Source organism: Capsicum annuum, chromosome 9 (assembly GCF_002878395.1).
Source record: "Capsicum annuum cultivar UCD-10X-F1 chromosome 9, UCD10Xv1.1, whole genome shotgun sequence".
In the NCBI taxonomy this organism is placed as follows: domain Eukaryota; kingdom Viridiplantae; phylum Streptophyta; class Magnoliopsida; order Solanales; family Solanaceae; genus Capsicum; species Capsicum annuum.
The window spans coordinates 42,021,691-42,044,552 of NC_061119.1; positions in this window are offsets into that span (position 1 = coordinate 42,021,691).

Below are 22,862 nucleotides of genomic sequence, written 5' to 3' on the forward strand. Positions count from 1 at the left end.
TGGCTTTACAATTTTTCTTTAAGAGTCGATTCATGGAAGGGTGTAGATGACTTATCTTGTGATGGCTTAGAGTTTATGCTGTTACTTTCGTCAGATTATAGATTACCCACCTAGTTTTCATCTCATAGAGAAGTGATTAGATTCATCAAATACAATATGCATATATTTATCAACACACATATTTCTTTTATTAAAGGCCATGTTGGCACGACTGGTGGGAGAGTACCCCAGAAAAATTCCTTCATCACTTTGAGGATAAAATTTTCCCAAGCTATTCTTACCATTGTTGTGAATAAAGTATTTGTAGCTAAAAAGATTGAAATAACTGATGTTGGGATTGTTTTCTCTCCAGAGTTCATAAGGTGTTTTCTTTAGGATAGGTCGGAATAGGCAACTATTAATGATGTGACATATGGTGCTTACTGCTTCTTCCCAGAAATGATCTGGGCGATTATGTTCTAACAACATTGTCCTTGCAGTTTCTTGGAAAGACTGATTCTTTCGCCCAACTACACCATTTTACTAAGGGGTTTGAGGTGAAGAGAAGTTATGAGAGTATACGTTCTGAGCACAAGTTCTTAGAGCATCTATTCTAAGCATAATACTCCTCAAATGCCTTATTTTCAAATTCTCCTCAGTGATTACTGTAAACATAAGTGATGAGGTATCCAGCTTCTTACTGTACATTTCTACAAAAAATATTAAAATTTATGGAAGCCGCATGTTTATGATCAAGGAACATTACCCAAGTAAAATGTCAATAGTCATCAACTATGACAAAAACATATCTCTTTCCACTGATGCTTGCGATTTTGCTACGGCCAAATAGATCCATGTAATTTTTTGAAGAGGTTTGGCTGTGGAGACAATGTCTTTGACTTTGAATAATGTCCATGTCTTCTTAGCCAATTGGCAGGCATCACAGATGTGATTATTTTCAAACTTATGTTTTCGCAGGCCTTTCACCAACTTAAGTCTAGACAACTTCTCAATGATATGCATACTAGCATGCCCGAGCTTTCTGTGCCACCACCAATTATCATTGGCTTGTATAGTGATGTAATTTAAGGAGGTAAAATTAGGACTATTTAAAGCATAAATGTTGTCAACACGTTCACCAATGAGAGAGATGTCTCTTTTGTCATGTTTGATTGAGCAATTTTTAACTTTGAAGAGTACTTTGAATTCAGCATCACAGAGCTAACTGATACTGAGCAGATTATGTTTGAGGCCGTCTACTAGATATACCTTCAAGAATTCGCATAATGACTGAGTTTTAGTAGGCCAACTCCGATGATGTTGCCTCTAGCATTGTTATCAAACCTTATTGCCCCCATCTATTTTCTCTAGAGTAGAAAAATTTTCTTTCTTTTCGGTCATACATCTAGAATATCCACTATTAATGACAAAAATTCCTTTATTATAGCTCTTGCAGACCTATTCCTGTAATACAGGAAGATATATTTTGTTTAAGAACCCAAGTGGTCTTGGGTCCTTGTGGGTTAGAGGTGCTTCCTTTGGGCCTTCAATCCCACATATTTTTAGGCTTATGCCTGCCACTATACAATTTGTTCCTTCTCTATGTACATATCAAATAGACAGGTCCTCAAGAAGAAAAAGATATCTTAGCTGATTGAAACAATTCTGATGAGGTACTAGATTTGTTTTGAAACGAGTTGGATTTTACAAAACTGTAACTAAGAGTTTTCTTAAAATTGTTTAGCTTTATTTTTACATCATCAAGCTATTCCTGAAGAAATTCAATTTCAATTTTACATGCTTCGATTTCTATTTGATGACTTTTTTTTTCTTCCTCAAGTTTTTATTTAAATCGGGCTTCACAACTTTTATTTTCTTGAGAAATTTTGTTATATTTATCTATAACCTTTTGAAGCTCATCAGTTATCAAATCTAAGTTATATTCAAGAATATTACTGTTGTGACAATTATGTATTTTTACCTTGCTATATTTACCTATTTCCATGAAGCATATATTGGCGTCTTCTACTTCTTATTTGGTTTCATCTTCTCCTTATCTCAAGAAAATATTGTTTAACGTGACCAGGCCTTCCATAGTAATAACATCAATCATCATTTCTGGTGGAATTATCATTCTTGGCTCCTTTGGATCTCTACTATCTTTGTCTCATGATTTACGTTACTCCACGATTTATGAGAGCCATTCCTTCACTATTAGCATCTTCAAGAATTTTCATTTCTTCGATTGGAGTAGAATTAAAGGCTACTGGTTTCTACTTCTCCTCCTTGTGGTATCTGTTAATATAATTTTTCTTATATGTAATAAGGTTACCTCATAGTTCATCATATGTCATATTGTGAAGATCTCCGTCTTCTAGAATGGCAGCCTTGGTTTCCCAAATATTAGGAGACTTCTGACCAACTTCTGGACTTGCAGGCTGTATGGATAGATCATCCCAGTGATTTCAGTTTGCACACGATCTTACTGAATCTGGCAAACATTGTTTCAATGTTTTTATTTTCTTCTATTTTGAACAACTCATATTCATTGACTAGGGCAACAATTTTTGACTTCTTGACTTTGGACGTTCCTTCATAGGTTACCTCCAATTTGTCCCACATTTATTTTGTCTTTTCACAAGTTGATATCCTTTCATATTTTCCCCCGCTAACTGCATACAAAATTAAACTTATAGCTCATGCATTAGTTTGAATTACCTCTTGCTGTTCTTTGGTGACCTCAGAGCTTTCAAGGTCTTCTATTTCAAAACTGCTAGATTCTTTGTCTTTGTCCTTTGGCTTCTCCTTGAGTCTTGGAATAGGCTTTGAACCTTTCTTAATGACAACCCAGGCTTGGAAGTTATTTGATTAGACAAAGATTCTGAACCTGTCCTTGTAGTAAGAGTCATTCTGTCCATTAAAGTATGGTGTTCTTGTGGAGGAATTACGATCCTGAAGAAGAGCACTGGGAATTTGATAACTGGCCATTTGATCTTTGCTCACTTATGGTTAAGCAATGCTATTGGTGAGACCTGATCTGATACCAATTGAAATTCAAGAGGGGGGGGGGGAGTGAATTTAAATTTTGTATGTGAGTCAACAACTGACTCCTCATAGTCGACTTGCCTGTAGATCAGAGCACTTCACGAAATAAATTAGATTTAACATAATTAAGCAAATAAATGGTTAAACATAAAGCAAACACATAGAGATTTATACTGGTTTGGAACACCAATGTGGTGCCTACTTCCAGTCCCCTTGGGTTTCAAAGTTTCCTTAGATCATTTAATGTTGGGCTCGAGTACAATGATAGGAAACAAGTTCTGATGACTTATTTTGCTCTTTAGATCTTATGACAGCTTCAGTTGATGTTAAAAAATTGACTCAATCCCACTCTTTAGATAACAATTGTAAATTAAAAGTTACAACGCCGTGTGAGACTAAGATTGAGACACCTTGATTTTTCTCCTTGAAGTTGCGTAACCCTTGTCCATCTTCAGTATTCTTCTTTTATAGTCTTCTGCTGCCATTTTTCATAAGGAAACCTAAGAGATTTCTTCCCAATTAAGGATTTGAATTAATTCCTTGATCGAGGGATGGAACCATAATATATTTATATATGTGGTGTAGTTTCCATAATTATACATGTCCATATAAGATATATTCATGTAACGGTTGTGATCCTTTGTAATACCCCAAAGTTTCCTAGCTAATTTCATCCTACGAATGTCTAGTATTATCTTCTAAATTTAATCATCTTTATTCCATAAGGAATTTGTAAGATTTTCACTTTTTGTCATATGGGAAATTCAATAAGCTTTTCATCGATATAGGATTTGCCCAAATCCGATAATCGGGTAAGAAGTTATAACCATTTTAAGTTTCCGACGCAAAACAGTGCCATATTAGTCAGTGGTGCACCGCGCCATAGGAGAAAATGACAATTGTCAAATTCCAGTAGGGGTCCGTGATAGTGGTGCGTCACGCCAAATTTCCAAGTCACAAATGAAGTGGCAACGCGATGGCTTTGCATCGCACCATCCCTCAATTTCCCAGTTGTTAAATTCTAGTGACACAGTGCGATTGCACCATGTTGCACCAGGGGTCCAATTTGGGAAAATTCACTGAAATTAAAAAATGCATCCAGGGTTAAAAGGGTTAATTTCCCGCCCCTATTTAAGACCTTTAACACGAGATTCAACTATTTGGAATTCAAAATATACTAGTTTATCTCAAGAACATTGATTCAGCTAGGGTTTCAATTGGGGATTCAATTTCAAGAAAGTCTCTATGTTAATCTTTGCTAAATCAAGAACTAAAGTATGCGTTGTGTTGATTTATGGATTCCTTTCGTCCATAAAGCCCAAGAACCCTATTTTAAATTATGAATCATGATATTTATGTTATGGGTTGGTTGTGACCATATTTATCTTATTATATGATTCACAAGTTGAAATATTTATGTATTTTTCATGAAACTACATTAGCAAGTGAGTGAAATCCATAAATTGAATTATTTATAATGTGTTAATTTGATGATTAGGCCTATGCCCTAAGGGTGCATGCAAGGTGTTTGATAAAATGCCTAGGAGGATAGAAATTATGCACTATAGCTTAATTGTGATACAAAATGACTTCCATGCTATTCTTATGTATTGAAATTGTTTGTCGGATTATTCATGAGTTAGCCATATGAAATTATGCTATGTATACATTCTATCTTATTCACGTACCAAGATATGATAATCAAATGCCCATGAAATATCTTTAATTATTATATTATGGATTGTTGATGATAGTCTTGTATTCAAGAATGTCATGCCTTGTTAGTTTCCTTCCATCGAGTCCTGGGGGTACTTGTACCCAAAAAATAGTTGTGTGCCTGGAATCAGTGTCATGTTTTAAGATACTCTCAATCAAGCTAGGTTTAGTAGAATTCAATCAGCCTTATGACTCAGGAAAAACTCAGTAATCTCAGTAATCTCAGTCAGTTATCAGATCTCAGTAATATTTCGTCAGTCAACGAAATTCAACTGATTTAGCTAATTCAATTAATTCAGTTAATTTAGTAATCCATGTTCAATGTCTATTCAGATTGGAGTAGGAATTAGCACCGAGTGAACCCAGGGATGGGAACACATACAGTCAGATGAGGGTGTAATTCTTAGAAGTCATCCTTGCATTCCAGAACTATGTAGCCAACATAGGTTGAGACATCAACACTATCAGATGAGGGTTGATGAGGTGGATAAATACTATCAGATGAGGGTTCCACCGTTCTCTTTCATGGGACACTATCAGATGAGGATCACCCATAGCTTGTCCTTAATGGTGGCGCAGTATTGACACATTTCCAATTGGGGTTACAGATTTGACCCCAACTCAGCTATAATGCATTATTTGAGGCATGTCGGTTAGATAACTACTTCCCACAGTTTTATTTATAGAATTTAGGATTGTCAAATATAGTTATTCTGTCTCAGTAATAGAACTTAGATAGTTCTACTGAATTCAGGACTGTCAGATACAGTTAACTCAAAATAGTTTAGAACTCAGCTAGTTCCATCAGATTCAGGACTGTTAGATACAGTCTCTTATATTATCAGTTATATCAGTCATCAGAACTAAGTTACTAGTCATGTTAATTATCAGTAATTTCATGTTATCAGAATCTCAGATATAGTTACTATATATTCATGCATGTATCATGTTAGTCAGTTAGCCAGTATTGTTTATGCATATGAACCCTATGCATTCAGCCTACCTTCTATGCATACCAGTACATTCAAAGTACTGACACATTTGTGCTATGATGTCTTATACCATAGGTTCAGAGACACGAGCTCTAGATCATTAGTTCATTCCAAATATCAATATTCAGTTAGCAATGAGTCCTTATCCTCTAAGGACAATATGATTTGTTATTTCATTATCTCAGTACTTAGTCATTTTAGTAGTCAGAGTTAGTTGGGGACATGTCCTATCAACTCATTCAGAAAGTTCAGTCAGTTAGAGGCTTTCCAGACTATCATGTTCAGCCTACCATGTTATTTCAGTTTTGCTTTGGGTATGTTATACCCTATTCAGATGTTATATATTTATCAGTTATGTTATAGTCTTGAACTTTATGGCCTTTTAGTTCATGTTTCCATAATCATACAATATATTATGCAGTATACAGGTATAGATAATAGTCATGGGTTAGCTTGTGGTCCTTTGGGGTCATGAGCACCATGTAGCATTACGGGTACCATATCCGGGGAGTTACATCCTTCTTCCCTTTCTAAGATATTTGATTGATTTGATTGCCATACTATTTGAATTCAGTGATTCTCCTTTTCATGATTAGATGTTCTTCCGTTTTTGGATCTGGTTCCCTTGCTTGCTTCCATGTTGAGTTAGTCTTTTTGATTCTCTATATCTTCGGGTGAGATACCCATTTAATTTTCCAATATCCTTTTTCTTTTACTTGATCATGTTTGATATGATTTTTCATGACTTTTGGGAATGAGATTCTCCTTCCATTTGTTCTCATTGTGATTAATTTACTTGGATGCCGTGGATTGTGAATTGATGTCCTTCCAACATTAGAAGTCCTCAATATCCTGTGAAGATACACTTGTTAGTTTGTCATTGTTAAAACATAGACTTAGGACGCTAACAATCACCTGTAAATATACACTTGCTAGTTAGTCATTATTAAAACATAGACTTAGGAGGCTAACTACTATTAAAACTTTTGGGTTATCATGCTACGATCATAAAAAATTTAACACAACTTGATGAAACCACATTCGTTGTTGCAGATGTAGAATCCATCACGTTATTAGTTGGTACTCCCATTTACATATGAACAAACATAAATAGAATTCAATAAACTATTTAATAATCAAAATAGTTTTTATTCGGTTTATGAAGTTTTTATGTTCTTCCAATCAATAGAAATAAACTTTATTAACTCGAAGAAGGTTTTATGTTCATTGAACCAAGTAAAAAAGTGGAGTAGAAAGTCATTAGACTTAAATATTCAACCAAACTAGAATTAGAGGTGAAGCGAAAATCTAAAACAGTAAGATACATTTAATTCTTTAAGCTTGTTATTTCCTTCAATCAAAAACCAAAAAATTTATAGTGAAATAAAATTTGTCTAACCTGCGAACCACATCTACTTCACAGATAGTGGCTTGCATCTATAGGTCCCTCTTTCATTAACAAATAGTGTGTCAAAGGGTCACTTTCTTTCAAGGTGCCTTGTGACATGCGTTCACACCTACTTATGCACGTCTGCAAATGAAAAAATTTCAGTTTTGATTTTTGGATCATTAACTCTCAAATTTTAAATGAATTTTGTATAAAAATATTACCTCTCGATCGATAATTTGACAAATTCAAAATAGATGTCAAAGCCAAAGCCGAATCTAAGAACAGTGAGCGACGACGACGTTGACATAAGGTTTGTCTTCTTTTTGCATCACTATCCCCATGAAAGAACACTTCCTTACTTATACATACAAATGTTCCTTTTTCCCACCAATGTGGGATATTACTTCTTCCATAAAGTGAGGATTCAGTATTCACTTTTCCTCTATTTTTTATTCATATTTTGTCAAACAAACCCAATAATAACCACTGGGAATCTTCCTAGAATCAGGATAGAATGCTCTAGCAGAATCAAAATCACATTATGTAGTAATTAGGAAAGAAAGATCATTGAAGTAGAATAATCCCAAAGTTGGGTCAATGAACAAGTAATTCAGTACATGTTGTGTAGCCTTATTTTGAGGTTCTCTAAGAGCCTACATAAATTGGCTATAGTGTTGAACACTATAGATGATGTCCATCCTGGTCTTAGTGAGAAAGGTGAGTGTTCCTATTATTTTTCTATATGGTCTAGGATCAGACAATAGCTTACCATAGGCAACCTTTAACATGAATGGAGAATTAAAAGGGGAAGGAACAAAATACAATTCAAAAATTATACTTAGGGAGCAAGTCTTTGGTGAATTTTCTCTCCGACACTAACACACCATTGTACTTATACTATACTTTTTAGTGCAATGTTTTCAAATACTTAAACTTAAATTGTTGGTGCAAGAAATATTTCAAGGCTTGAATTTATTCCATATTAGTACCAATAAGGACATGTCATCTATATATACATTAACAAAAGCTAAAGAAAAATCATTTTTTGAAGAGAAGATTATAATTATTCACAGAATGAGCATATCCCTTATCATACCATGCTAACCTGCTTAAGGCCATACAAGGATCTCTGAGCTTAGAAACTAGTCTAGTGATCTCAATGTATAACTTTGGAGGTGCCTCCATAGATAATCTCTCATGTAGGAAAACATTATTAATACTTAATTGGTAAATAGTCCAACCCTTCTTCACAATAACATACATTAAAGTTTTGATGGTAATTATTTTTCTAATAGGTGAGAAAGTTTTAGTTTAGCCAATACCATATTATTGTGTACTTTAATCACCTGAATCATGAAATCTTATTTTTGATGTGTTTTAACTATTATTTCCTTTCATAGTTATATATGTTGATTTTGAGGGTATGGATATGGTTGACACGGTTCTCAATGTGATTGAGAATGATTTTGGTGAGTTTGTTATTTTTAGAGGCTTCAAAATCTATATAGTTGACTTTGATCAATATTTGATATTCTGAGTGTTAGATGATAATTTGGATAGTTCTATTAGATCCAAAATATTGAATTTGGGTTAGTATCGAGTTTGGTTTGAGTTTGAAACCTTTAATTTACATTTTCACCCTTTATTTGAAAATTTGCCTAAAACGGGTTCCTTAGGGTTAATTTATTGAAAAGATTTTTTTTTTAAATTATGATGCTGCCATTGAGACAAAAACATCAAAATTAACCTACAAGATAAAATATGCTTGTTCTAGTAGGGTTTCAAATAAATTTTGAGGGTGCATTTGGAGAATTCAAAGACATGAAAAATCAGCAATGCGAGGTCCTTCTTTACAAACACGGTGAAGGAAATCCTCTTTATCATAATTGCAAGGTGATAACCTTAATGGAGAAGGGCATTCGGGATTGGGTTGGGTTACGCCTCCTTCACAAACATGATGAGGCTGCTACAAATGTGATGGTTTAGGTAGAGTACCTTTGCGGACACGAAGCCTCAGCTATGAACACGAATGCCTATTTAATTAACCAGTTAGCATTGGACCTTTTGGTCGTGAGGTGTGGTCCACAATCATGAGGCACTGTTTGAAGAAAAGTATATAAGTCTCAAGTTTGCGATTTTACTCCAATTTTTGGACATCCATGCTTTCGGTAAGGCAATTTTCGAGGGTTTCTTATCGTATTTTGTGTGGATAACCTCTAAACTCATTTTTCTATTATTTTCCATTGATTAAATCCTCGTGAACACCTTTTAATTATGATTTTAAAATGAAAATTTAAGGGTTTTACTGGTAAAACTTGAGTTTTTTTCTTCATTTGGACCTCATTTTAATCCTATTTTGTGTGGGTTTTCAACTATAGATTCCTATAACCTTGGAAAATGTGTTTCTAAAATAAAATTCTAAATTTATCATTTTTATTTTTAAACTCTTTTTTTAACCTATTTTGGACCTGACTCAAATGCGGGTAATTCAACATCATTAACTTTGTTTTAATGTGTAGATGCTATTTTTGAATGTTGTAGTTGATTTTGAGTTTGTTCAAAAGGGTAGATCTTTTATTGAATCACTTTTGGCTTGTATTTCATCATTTCAAGGTAAGTTATTGCTTAACTTCCTTCAAATTGAGTTGGATAGTTATTAAATAAGTCAAGCGTGCTATTGCTTAGGGAAATAACTATGGAGTTTATATTTTGATTTATTATTACTGTTGTGTGCCTGAGTTGGGCCTTATATTTTATTTCGTGTTGTGTTGTGTTAACTTGTGATAGCTGTTATTACGTGTTGCCTGTGTGAGGGATTTGTTTGACATCATTGTTCTTATCTATGTATTTAAATGACTTTATTCGAGATATAATGTTCGTGTGGGGGATTGAATTATTATTATAGGCTTTATTGAGCATTTATTGCCTTTATCATGATAGGAGTTCCTGAGTTAGGGGTTAATATGATATTAATAATGTCTTACATGCATATTTATTTTGATGATGCCTAATTAGAGTTGATAATCATGAATTGTGGACATATTGGGTTGATTTCTGGGCTCACTTATATATACACGTTGAATGTAATGGATATCTTTGTACTGATTTGATTATAGTATTACATCCTCATCCATACATATATATTCAAGATATATTGGTTCCATTGAGGAACACTATTTTTGGAAGAGAATGAGACATATTTATGTAAACCCTTTCTATGAACACGAGATGAAGAGATGGGTTGATATTTGAGATATGAGTTATAGTATATGGGTTGTGAACCCCCCATAGGTCCTATCCTTGGAGCTATGAGCTTGTGTATACAAAAAGTTATGCGATGACTTTTACCATTCATTTTATCATTATTGTATTTCATTGCATACACATCTTTCATGATTCTTTAGTTTCTCTTGACCTGTGTTTAATTTTCATATATTCTTTGTGTATATTTGTGCTTTTCTTTTTAGTATTTATATTAAATGGGTTAGTGGAGATGGTGTGAGCTACCATTGGGAACTTTTGGGTATGCCATTGATGTGCTCATAGTTTCTTTGCTTATCTTATTTTTTACCTTTCTTAGTTGGTTTGTGATATCTACTAAGTACAAATTGACCATACTTACTCATATTGTGCCCTTTTAGTGTAGATCCTAACATATGTATACCTCATGAAGGATGATTTATGCAGTTAGGGTGGTGATTTATCAAAGTACTGGCCCACTTAAGACTTTTTAGAGCCACTCTATCTATTAGTGGTGTTCACTTTTATTTTAGAGACAGACTGTATATTTCAGTTCTAGATATTATATTAGATCATCTTATACTTGTGACATCCAGTTTTGAGATGGTTATGTTTGTTCAAATTTTTGCATTGTATATAATATGGCTTGACTTTATTGTGGAAATCTCGCCTTAGTTTATATTTATTATTTGATTTTGGTTTTTCCTTCTCAGTTTGGGTGATTGACTTAATTATCAAGGCCGGGTCATGATAATTGCCATTATAACCTCATTTTTGGGTTATGACAAATATTCATCAAAGCCAAGTTTATCGATCTCATAAGTGTAAGAGTAGGATATCTAAAGAGTCTTGTGGATTGGTATATAGATATTTGTATCTATCTTCTAGAGGATAGAGAAGTTGAGTGGGCACCAGATATGGGAGCCTCAATTCAAGGATGAGGCAGGGGTCATGGTCAAACTAAAGGTAGAGAATGAGCATGAGGATTTTCCCTAACTAGAGGATGTACTAGAAAGGTCTTTCTCGAGATTAAAGTTGTCTTTTATAGGGATGATAATCAGAGAAGAGGTGTCGGGATAACTCAGGTTCCATAGAATTTAGTTAATACCCTAGTGCTACAGGGTCTTTGGTTCATCTCTTAAGTTATTTCGAGGGTGTTAGCTTGAAATACATGGTATTCCTCAAACTCTGAGTGATATTCTACTATTATTTATTGTAGTTGTACATCTAAGGTGCAACCATTATTATGATACCACCACATATAGACTCATTGCCTTCCAGACTTACTATTTTTTTTGTTACTTTGGTACATCTATGTCCTTTGATGATAAAAAGAGATTAGAGACGTTTATTTGATTGGGTATGCCTAATTTTAATAGAGCTATTAGTGAGGATGCCTACTTGTTTTGGATTAACTTCTAGTATAAGTTACATAATCTTTGACCCCTTGAGTCTGATGGAGTTACTGATATGAAATATCATTTTATAGACATATCTAGGGATTAGAGGAGGTAGATTGCCAGTTGTAGGTCTTTGGGTTTGCCTACTATGAATTAGACTATGTTTTTCGAGGCTTTCGTAGAGTGGTTTATGTCGTATAACACGAGAGATATGATGAGGGATGCATTTGATCATTTGGAGTAGGGTGCCATATCTATTGATGAGTATGAGGCACGTTTTCATACCTTATCCAGGTATTCAATAGTTAACATCTCTGTCTAAGAGAATTCAAAAGTTTGTGAAGGGGTTAAAGGTTATTTATCAGTTGGATACAACCCAAAGAGTAGTTTTAGATGCTTCTTTTTAGAGTATTATTAAGAATACCAAGATGTCTGAGTCTATTTCTAGGCTACTTAGGGAGGTACTACGAAAGTGTATCGTTATGTGATTTTAGTGGACACATCTATCGAGGTATAGATTTATCTAGTAGTGGTTTTTGTGGTTATCTTGGTAGGCTTTTTTAGGCTGCATTATAGGGATCAAGTGGTAGAACTTTAGGTTTTTCCACTTCTGGTATCCAAGTATCATGTCATGCAGGTGGAGGCTCTATGATCGGTTCTTCAGGTCGTGGTGATTATTCTAGTTCATACGCACCCTCTCCGATTAATTTTAGCCACAGAGGATGTTTTATTTGTGATGAGTTTGATTATGTGGGTAAGAATTTATCATGGTGTGTGTATGGACCCATTTAGAAGGGTTCTCTACTTTAGCATTGCCCTACTCTAATATTTGTAGTGAGAGATGGTTCACATGATCGTAAGAGTAGTGCTGGTGGTGCTAGAGGTACAGGTAGAGAAACTCATAGAGGTGGTCACAGGGTTATTCTATCCAGGAAAGGATGTGGTTAGTGTTATGATATACAAGGGAGACCTGAGATAGAGGCTTCTGATCTAGTTATTACAGGTATCACCCCTTTTTCTATAGATCTACTTTTATTTTATTTGAACTTAGCTCTATATTCTCTTATTTGTCGAGAATTTTTTCTTTCAATTTTCATGTTGCATGCGTTCCCCTTGCTATGTCACTTCATATTTCTATATTTGTAGAAGATTCTTTAGTGGCAGATTGGGTATATCCATCTTGTGTGGTTATTTTTACGGGCCGCGAGACTTGTGAAGACTTGATTATCCTAGTCATGATTAATCTTAATGCTATTTCGAGTATTGATTAGTTAGATCCTTTTCATGCTATTTTGGACCGTTATGCCTAGACCGTGACCTTATCTATGTTGGGCATGCCGATGTTATCTTGTAAGGGCACACTTAATTTAGGTTAAAAGAGTGTTTCATTTTTCTACATGCTTATAGCATGGTAGATTGAGGGTATTTGTCTTATTTGGATTATTTCTATTATATTAGTGTTGCCTCACCAACTCCTATGTATTCTATTTGAGTTATTCGTGAGTTCATGAATTCGTTTCCTATGGATTTTCTAAACCCATTTCCATTCCTCCTTGTAGGATAGCTTGACTGAGTTGATGAAATTAAAGGAATAGTTGCAACATTTGTTGAGTAAGGGGTTCACTAGACCTAGTGTATCTCCTTGGGGTACTCCTATCTTGTTCTTAAAGGAAAAGGATTGTTCTATGTGTATGTGTTGATTATAGAAAGTTAAATAAAGTGACAGTTAAAGAAGTATCCTCTTTCTAGCATTGATGATCATTTTGACCAACTTTCTTTAGGGTGCTTCGATGTTTACAAAGATTGATTTAAGATTCGAATATCATCAGTTGAAGATTAGAGCATTAAATGTTCCAACAAGGATTTTTGGACTATATACTATCATTATAAGTTCTTGGTCATGTCTTTTAGGTTGAGCAATGCTCCTGTAACATTCATTAAGTTGATGAACTAGGTATTTTGATCGTATCTCGACTCTGTTGTGATTGTATGTATAGATGACTTCTTGGTTTATTCCAAGAGTAAGTTTGATCATGTTAAGCATTTGAGAATTTTACTTCAGAGATTGTGTGATGAGAAATTATATTCCAAGTTCTCCATGTGTGAGTTTCTGTTGGATTCTATCTTTTTCTTAGGTTAAAGAGCAAAAGAAGGTGTTATGGTTGGTCCGACCAAGATAGCAATAATTTGTGATTGGGATAGACCTACTTCTCTTTCCAAGATTTATAGTTTCATTAGTTTGGTAGGTTATTATAGACATTTTATAGAGGGTCTCTTGTCTGTAGCAGCTCCTTTGATCAAGTTCACTCAGTAAAAGTGGTATTTTAGTAGTTAGATGCTTGTTAGAAGAGCTTCAAAAAGCTCAAAAGGTTGTTGACTTCGGCTCCTATTTTGACCTTGCCCAAGAATAATGTGGGTTTTAATGTGTTTTGTGATACTTATGGTGTTGGTTTGTGTATGGTGTTTATGCAGGAGGGTATGGTGATTGCTTATGCCTCTTGTAAATTGAAGTCTCATCAAAGAAATTATCCTACCCATGAATTGGAGTCAGCATCTGTGGTGTTTGTGTTGATGTTGTGGTGTCATTACTTGTATTGACCTTTTGATATTTTCTCAGATCATTGTAGCCTTCAGTGTTTCTTCAATCAGTAGGATCGTACTATCGGATAGTGATTTTGGCTTGAGTTTCTTAAGGACTATGATCTCACTATTCTTTATCTGCAAGGCAAGGCTAATGTGATTGCGGATACCTTGAGCTGGAAGCTGACTATTATAGGGAGTTAAGGTCATTTTTGACCTAGGAGTTCCCTCTAACCTTGGAGATTCAATTTTTAGCTAACCAGAAGGTGATGTTTGACATTTCGACAACCGGGCGTAGTTTATCTTGTGTTGATGCTAGATCTTCTTTGATGGAGTAAAACACAAGCTAAGACAAGACAAATTTGCAATGATCTTCCACTTATTATTCCGACTCTAGACTTAATCAAATTAAATTTTGCACATTACAAACAAGTTATTCCACTCATAATTACACCATTAAAATATTTGGAATAACTTAAACACTTTAAAATCCACCGAGACCAACTAGACACACACCTAAATCAAGCTAGTAAAACTAGTTTTCCGGGCTGAACTCTAAATGACTCAATTAGGCACAAATTTCTTTGAACAATCCTTTGGACATTGAAAATGCACACTTGGACACTTAAATGCTTATTTATATCAATATGAACACTTTAAGCACACGAATTTCTCTCAAAACAAGGCAAAATAAGATAGAATAATGATACAAAAGTGTATAAAAGCACCTCAAATCATCACCCCTCACTTAAACTCTTTTTCATCCTCGAACAACTCTTTACTCTAACCATAAAAATTTGAGGTGATGCTACACTTCTACTAAATACAACACACTCAAGATAGTACTACAATGACTACATAGAATGTAAGTTTCCACACAAAGCACATTATTTACACAATTGAAAGCTAAAGAATTCTACTCCGAAATATCCTAACCTCAAGAATTGACTCACCTAAGTGGCAAACTTATGCATATTGATCAATCAAGAACATCACACAAATCATCCACATTCATTAAACATGTGTCCTTATAATAAGAGAGTTACCCATAAACACTCGCAATAATGCAATTTATAACATAATGGGTACAATAATAGAATTACGCTCACTCTCACAAAGAATTCACAAGTTACACAAAATGAACCATAAGCTTTCCCTTAGTGTAATGCTCCACTAATAGTTGAATGTAAAGCTTAGGATCAATTAGGATTTTTTCGGGTTGTAATGTAGGCTAAGGGACGGGTAGGAACTATTTGGAAATAGTGACTAACCTCTCTAAGAGCTTTAATACACTACATTAAACATTTAAAACCAATCTTCAACAATCAAATTACACTTTTTCCATCCACCCATCACCTTTATTTTTACCCTATCTCTTTTAAGCATTTTCACAAACACTTGGTGGACGCATAATTTACTACCACATGAATCAATTTTTTTCCTTTTTACAATCATGGCAATATTTCTAACATCAATTATATCACATCAATTCTCCACACATCAATTATCAACACCAATAAAAATTACCTTGGGGCATCAATTTCACCTTTTTCTTCTTCAATTTCTCAAACTCTATATTCAAATTTATTTTTTTCCAATTAAAGCACTTAGGAGCTTTTTGGATTAAATTATGGTCTATCAAAGAAGGGAATTACGCTACATATGAGGTTACCAAAGAAAATAACCTAAACACTCAATGGGGGATAACTAGGATAATGCACAAAGGGTAGGTAAAAAGAAGGTATAAAACAAAACTATCAAAGAAATGCCTATATCATTTCCTAAACCCACATTCTTTACTTCGCTTCACACACACACATCAGACAAGTTCTAGACATCACATGCAAAAAAGAATATATAAAACTCTCACACGCACATGGCACACGTTCAACTCAATAGGATCATCATAGACTCCCAACCAAACAATAGTACAAATTCAAATTTAAGCCAATAAGTACAAGAGTCATAAACATGAGCCTAAGAGTCTCAAATATAGTAATTCACTCAATCAATATGCTTTTACCAAAAAACCCACTTGCATCATGTAATAAAAAATAGCACCAACAAGAATATCTCACTTATTCCTAAACTAAATTTTTTTAAATTAAGCCAATTTGGGAATTTCCCCTCTCCACACTTAAAAATATAGTTTGTCCCCAAAGTGAATTTAAAGGTAAAAAGACAAAAATACTCCCCGAGGCCTCTAGGCCTAGCTAGTAGAATCTTCACACAAAAAGGAAATCTATGGGACCCCACACTCAATCTTTGCCATGCTTTAAGCTCAATATTATGGTACTCAGACTTCCCATTATCCTATGACTCAACCAAAAACAAAAACTAAGAGAAATAAAAACTAAAAACTGAAAAGAAAACATACCTAATTAACTTGGGTTACGTCCCAAGCAACACCTGATTTAGTGTAGCGGCACGACCCATATCAATTCAACTATATTCCTTTACCCTTTTACTCCTTTTTGGGATCCATTTTTTCATTCATTTTAGACCTCTTTTACCTTTGGGAATCGGTGGTTTCATCTTAGGATGCTTAATCAGGTATTTGGAAGAGGTCTTTAATGGCTTAGGCACACTACATTCATCCTTTTTCAACACATTCATCATGTATAAATCTTTATATAAGGGATTTTTAATGTGGGACTTGTAAAAATCAAATGCTACCTCTTCATCATCTACCCTCATCTTGAGCGTGCCTTCTCTAACATCAATTAAAGCCCCTCGATTTCTAAGAATGGACACCCCAATATAATTGGTACCTATTCGTTTGCCACAAAATCAAGAACAAAAAAGTTAGCAGGAATAACAAATTTAACACCCTTAATGAGGACATCCTCAATGATTCCACCCGGATATGCTATAGATCCATCCGCTAGCTACATCACCACTTGTGATACTTTAGGCTCTCCCAAGCCCAATTTTCTAAACAAGAATAGGGGCATTAAATTTATTATTGCCCTTAAGTCACTTAATTCACGAACTTATTTTCCCCCAATTTGAATAAAGATAGCAAACTTCCCTTGATCTTTCAATTTCTTGGGGATTTTCTATGTCATCACCGCACTACACTCTTTAGTGAGAGTTATTGATCCTACCTCTTGCAATTTTACTTTTTTAAATACCACATCCTTTAAGTACTTTGTATACTTAGGCATACTCTACAAAACATCTAGCAAAGTTAAGTTAATATGCAACTCTTTGAATGTGTCAATGAACTTTTTGAACAATGCATCCTCCTTCGCTTTTATGTATTTTTGAGGGAAGGGCAACGATGGCCATTTCTTCACTGGTTCAACAACTTTTTCCTTCAAGTACTCAGACTTCCTTGAATTTTTAGCAACTCCATCATTTACCTGTTGGGTCACCACCTTAGTATCTGCCTCCTTTGTTGCCTTAGGAGGTTCTCCTTCAAGATCCGTACCACTCCTCAACGTGATTGTCATGACTTGTTGTGGATTTTCTATATCAGTGGGCAAACTACCTTGTGGTCTGGTATTTAACGCTTGTTGTATCTGCAAAACCTGCAACTCTAAATTTGTATAGGATACTTTTTGATTCTGTAATTCTACCCTTTGACTGTTTTGATCTGCAATCAATTGTGTTTGACCAGCTACGAGTTGCTTCATCATCTCTTCCATATTACTAGTTATTGACTCAATTGGGCCTGTGGATGTGGGGCGTTCCATGAATGATTTGGTGGCTGTGTTTTCCACTTTATGTTATAGGTATTACCATAATTTGGCCTTTGAGCATTACCTACATACATCACAAATTCTGGATTTGAAGCACACATGGCCGCTGAATGGCCATTATTTCTACATACCTTACACCAACCTACGTCTTATTGGATAGAATTGATTGTGGTTGTAGGTTGCGTTACTCCCAATTTTATGCTGCTGAATATTATGTTGATCAAATTCTATAATGCAGAAACCTGTGCTGATAAGGCTTTAATTGGTCCTCCTCCAACACTCCCGTAATTCTTGTTTGTAGAATTTCTAAAATCTGAATGCCACTGGATTTCCTTATGATATGCGGTTAATTAATGTGTATAGCTCATCATAAGTTAGTTCCAGCGCTTGACCACCTACGGCTGAATCTAGCAAACTCTTTGTATTGTGATCAAGAGTTTATACAAAAGTGTGAGCAAGTACCTCATTCGACTATTGGTGGTGTGGACAGTCCCAAAGAAGGGCCTTGAAGTTTTCCCAAGAATGATACAAATTTTCATCTGGCTTTTGCTTAAAACTCACTATCTTACAGCGAAGTCTGGTAGTCTTGCCTAATGGAAAGAATCTGATGAGAAACCTTCGGGCTAAGTCAACCCATGTTGTGATTAAACTGGCTGGCTCTGTATTCAACCATCTTTTAACTTCCCCAATAAGTGAATAGGGGAAGATTGTCAGACTCACATAATCTGGAGTCACCCCAGTTAGAGTGAATGTATCTGTAAGCTCAATAAAGGTTTGCAAATGGACTTGTGGATCCTCATGTGAAAGCCCTACAAACTGTCCACTGCTAATAATAAATTGCACCATATTGTATTTCAACTCGAAATTCCCCCGGCTGCGGTCTTTGAATTGGGGAAGTCAAGTTTGTTGGAAGTGGGACTACCACTTCCCTAACCTTTCTACCAGATACTTGTTTTACATCCATAGGAACAGTGTGCTCTTGGTCTTCTCGAATTTGCAGAATTCATGGGAGAAGGATTACTTCTCTCATGTGTTGATGGTAAAGCTTCTCGGGTTCCGAGTTTGGTTCAACCAACACCCGATACCTTGAGAGCTTATTATCCTTTTAACCTATTTCCTAAAAAAACAAAACTAAGACCAAGCATAAAAATACCAAATAAATCAAAAGTAAGACAAAAATAAACAATTGCTAAATAACAAGTCCCCGACAATGGCGCCAGAAACTTGACAGCTCCCAAGCACACACGCAAGTGTACGTGGTCTACCAAGTAATATAGTGGTCTTCAAGAAAGCTGAATATCAATCTCACGTATACTTGATTTAGCAATGATTTAATTTGAGTTCACAGTTTAGATTAATTTAGTGCAAGAGTAACCAAAAAGAGAGTTTGAAATTTTTGTAAATAAAAAAATAAAATAAATAATGCAAAAATTAAATTCTTGGAACAATCAATGGAGTAAAGCCCAGGATTAAAGCACTCCGAACAATCATATTATGTTATTGAAATTAATCCATTAATTTGCTTATCTTGGTTGTTGATTCGTAGGATTTATTCCATGATCATGGTTTCTCAACCTATAATCTTTTACCGAATATGGACATTATAACTACCTCGTTGAGCGGGGATGTAATAATCTAATTAAGTTAATTAAAGCTATCATCCTACATATGAATCAAGTAAGGCATCTAAGTACATCCCTGTCCTAGACACTAAGTTTAATTCTTTATTTTATAAAAGAATTAAAACTCAAACTTTGTTTATTCTCATGTTCTATCTCCCTATTCCCTTTCCCGAGATCAAAAGGTTGACATTATATGTATTTTATGGGTGATCAATCCATAAAATAATTAAAACAAGAATAAACAAACAATCAAATATGATAAGCAAAATTAATGAAATTAATCCAAAATAATAGAAATCATGTTCTTGGCTTTAACACCCGGAGAGGGGGTTTTTAGCCACTAATATTCATAATCACGATCCAAATATTTGAATACATGATATGAAAAATTAAAAGCTAAAATAAAAATAAAAACTTATTAAATCGTGTAGCCGCCTCCATTGAAATTATCCAAAAATCGTCAAAGTCGTCCACCAAATTCATACACCACAAATTAAAGATAAAAAAACACAATATTTTCAACAACAAATCAAAACACGAGCTAAGACAAAACAAATTCACAATGATTTTTCACTTATTATTCTGACTCTAGATTTAATCAAATTAAATTTTCCATATTACAAATAAGTTATTCCACTCATAATTACCCCATTAAAATATTTAAAATAAATTAAACTCATTAAAATCCTCCGAGACAAATTAGACACACACCTAGCTCGAGCTAGTAAAACTAGTTTTTCGGGTTGAACTCTAAATGACTCAATTAAGCACAAACTTATTTGAAAAATACTTTGGACATTGTAAATACACAATTGGACTCTTAAATGCTTATTTATATCATTATGAACATGTTAAGCACATGAATTGGTCTCAAAAAAAGGCGAAATAATCTAGAATAATGATACAAAAGTGTATAAAACTACCTCAGATCAGGGTGATTCGAGATAAGGTGTTAAGTGGTAAGGCTAAGGCAACATATGTTGATTATGATGGTGTTATGAGGATTGGAAACCAAGTTTTTGCGCTTAGAGTGGGTGGGTAAGTGAGGTTGATTTTGAATGAGGCTCATTGTTCTAGTTATTCCATCCACCCAAGGGTTACCAAGATGTAATATGATTTGAATCTACTTTATTGGTGGGGTGGTATGAAGAAGGATATGGTATATTTTGTAGCTCGTTACTTATATTATTAGCAAGTAAAGGTAGATCATCAGAGATTGGGTGGTTTACTTACCATTCCTGAGTGGAAATAGGAGTAGAGCACTATGTACATAGTGAGTGAGTTGCCTCATACTTCTCATGGTTCTGATTAACTGAGAGGTTGGCCTGTATATGTTCGAGAGATAGTTCATCTTATGGGGTGCCCATGTCCATTATTTCAGACCGAGGCTCAATATTAACTTCTAGCTTCTAGCAGACATTTTAAAAGGAGTTGCGTACTTGGATTTACCTTAGGAAAACATTCCTAGAATAATGGTTAGAGTGGACTATCTCGGTTTGGAGTATATTCTTAGTGCATGTGTTACGGACTTTGGAGGTCACTGGGAGCAATATTTGGCCTTAGTGGAGTTAACATAAAATAATAGCTACCATTTGAGTATTAAGATGGAACCTTTTAAGGAATTTTATCATAGGCATTGTCGATCTCCTATTTGATGGTTTAAGACTTTAGACGTTAGAGTCCATGGAGCAGACTTACTTTGCAAGTTTTTGGATAGGGTTTAGATAATTCAAGATAGGCTTCAAACAACCCAGAGTAGGCAAAAGAGTTATGCAGACCATCGCCTTTGTGCCATAATATTTGGGATTTGTGATTGAGTATTTCTTCGTGTGTCTCCCATGAAGGGCGTGATGAGGTTTGAGAAGAAGGAAAAGTTTATATTCAGGTAGATTGGACCATTTTAGTTTCTTCAAACTATTAGAGAGGTTTCTTATGAGTTGGTCTTACCTCCTGAATTTTCAATTATTAGCCCCATTTTTCATGTATCTATGCTTCAGTACTATATTATTGATGAGTCACATATGCTTCATTGGGACTCGATTTAGTTAGATGAGAGGTTGACCTTTGTAGAGGTTCTAGTGTCCATTCTAGGAAGGGATATTAAATTCTTGAGTTCTACAGATATTTTTTTGGTTAAGATTCACTGGTGGCACTACCCTGTTGAAGAGGCTACTTTGGAGGTCCAGTCTGACATAGGTAGTAGTTACCCTCAACTCTTTACCAATTCAGGTATTTTCTTGCATTTTAGTTTGAGGAAAAACTAGAGTTTTAGTGGTGGATATTAGAACAAATTGAATTGTGAAATCTTTATTTTTATGTGTTTTGAATATTTTTCCCTTCCTCGTAGTTGCTACATGCCGATTTAGAGGTGTGTGAATGATTGACACAATTTTCTATGTGATCAGAAATAATTTTGGTGAGTTTGTAATTTTTTGAGGCTTTAAAAGCCGTATAGTCTTTGGTAAATATTTTATGTTTTGAGTATCTAATAATGATTTGAGTAGTTTCATTAGATCTGGAATGTCGAATTTGGGTTAATACCGGGTTGGTTGGGCTTCAGAACCTTCAGTTTGATTTTGACCCTTCATTTAAAAATTTTCCTAAAAAAGGTCCCGAGGATTAATTTATAGAAAATATTTTTTTTTTGAAATTCCAAAGTCTCCATTGAGTCTGGAACGTCCGAATTATCCTACTGGCATATATGGTTTATTTTTGTAGGGCCACGAATGAATCTCGAGAGTCTATTTGGAGAATTCGAAAACATGCAAAATTAGCAAAGTTATTGATATTTGGTTCATGCCAAGTCCTTCTTCGTGAATGCAGGACCATATATGCAAACACGGAGAATAAACTTCCCTTTCATCACAATTGAAAGGTGGTGGTCGGGATCGTGAAGGGCATTCAGGGTTGGGTCAAGTTACGCCTTTTTTGTAAATATGTTGAGGCACTCGCGAACACGATGGTCCGGTAGTGGACTTAAATGAATATAACCTCTCGGCCTCAAAATCAAAGTCTTACTTAATGGGATAGTCAGTGTTGACCCTCGTGATCGTGAGGTAGGGTTCGTGATTGTGAGGCATTGTTCATAGAAAATATATAAGCCTAAGTTTTGTGCTTTTACTCTATCTTTTGGATCTTCAAGCTTCAAAGAAGGTAATTCTTGATGCTTTCTTCATTGTATTTTGTATGGGTAA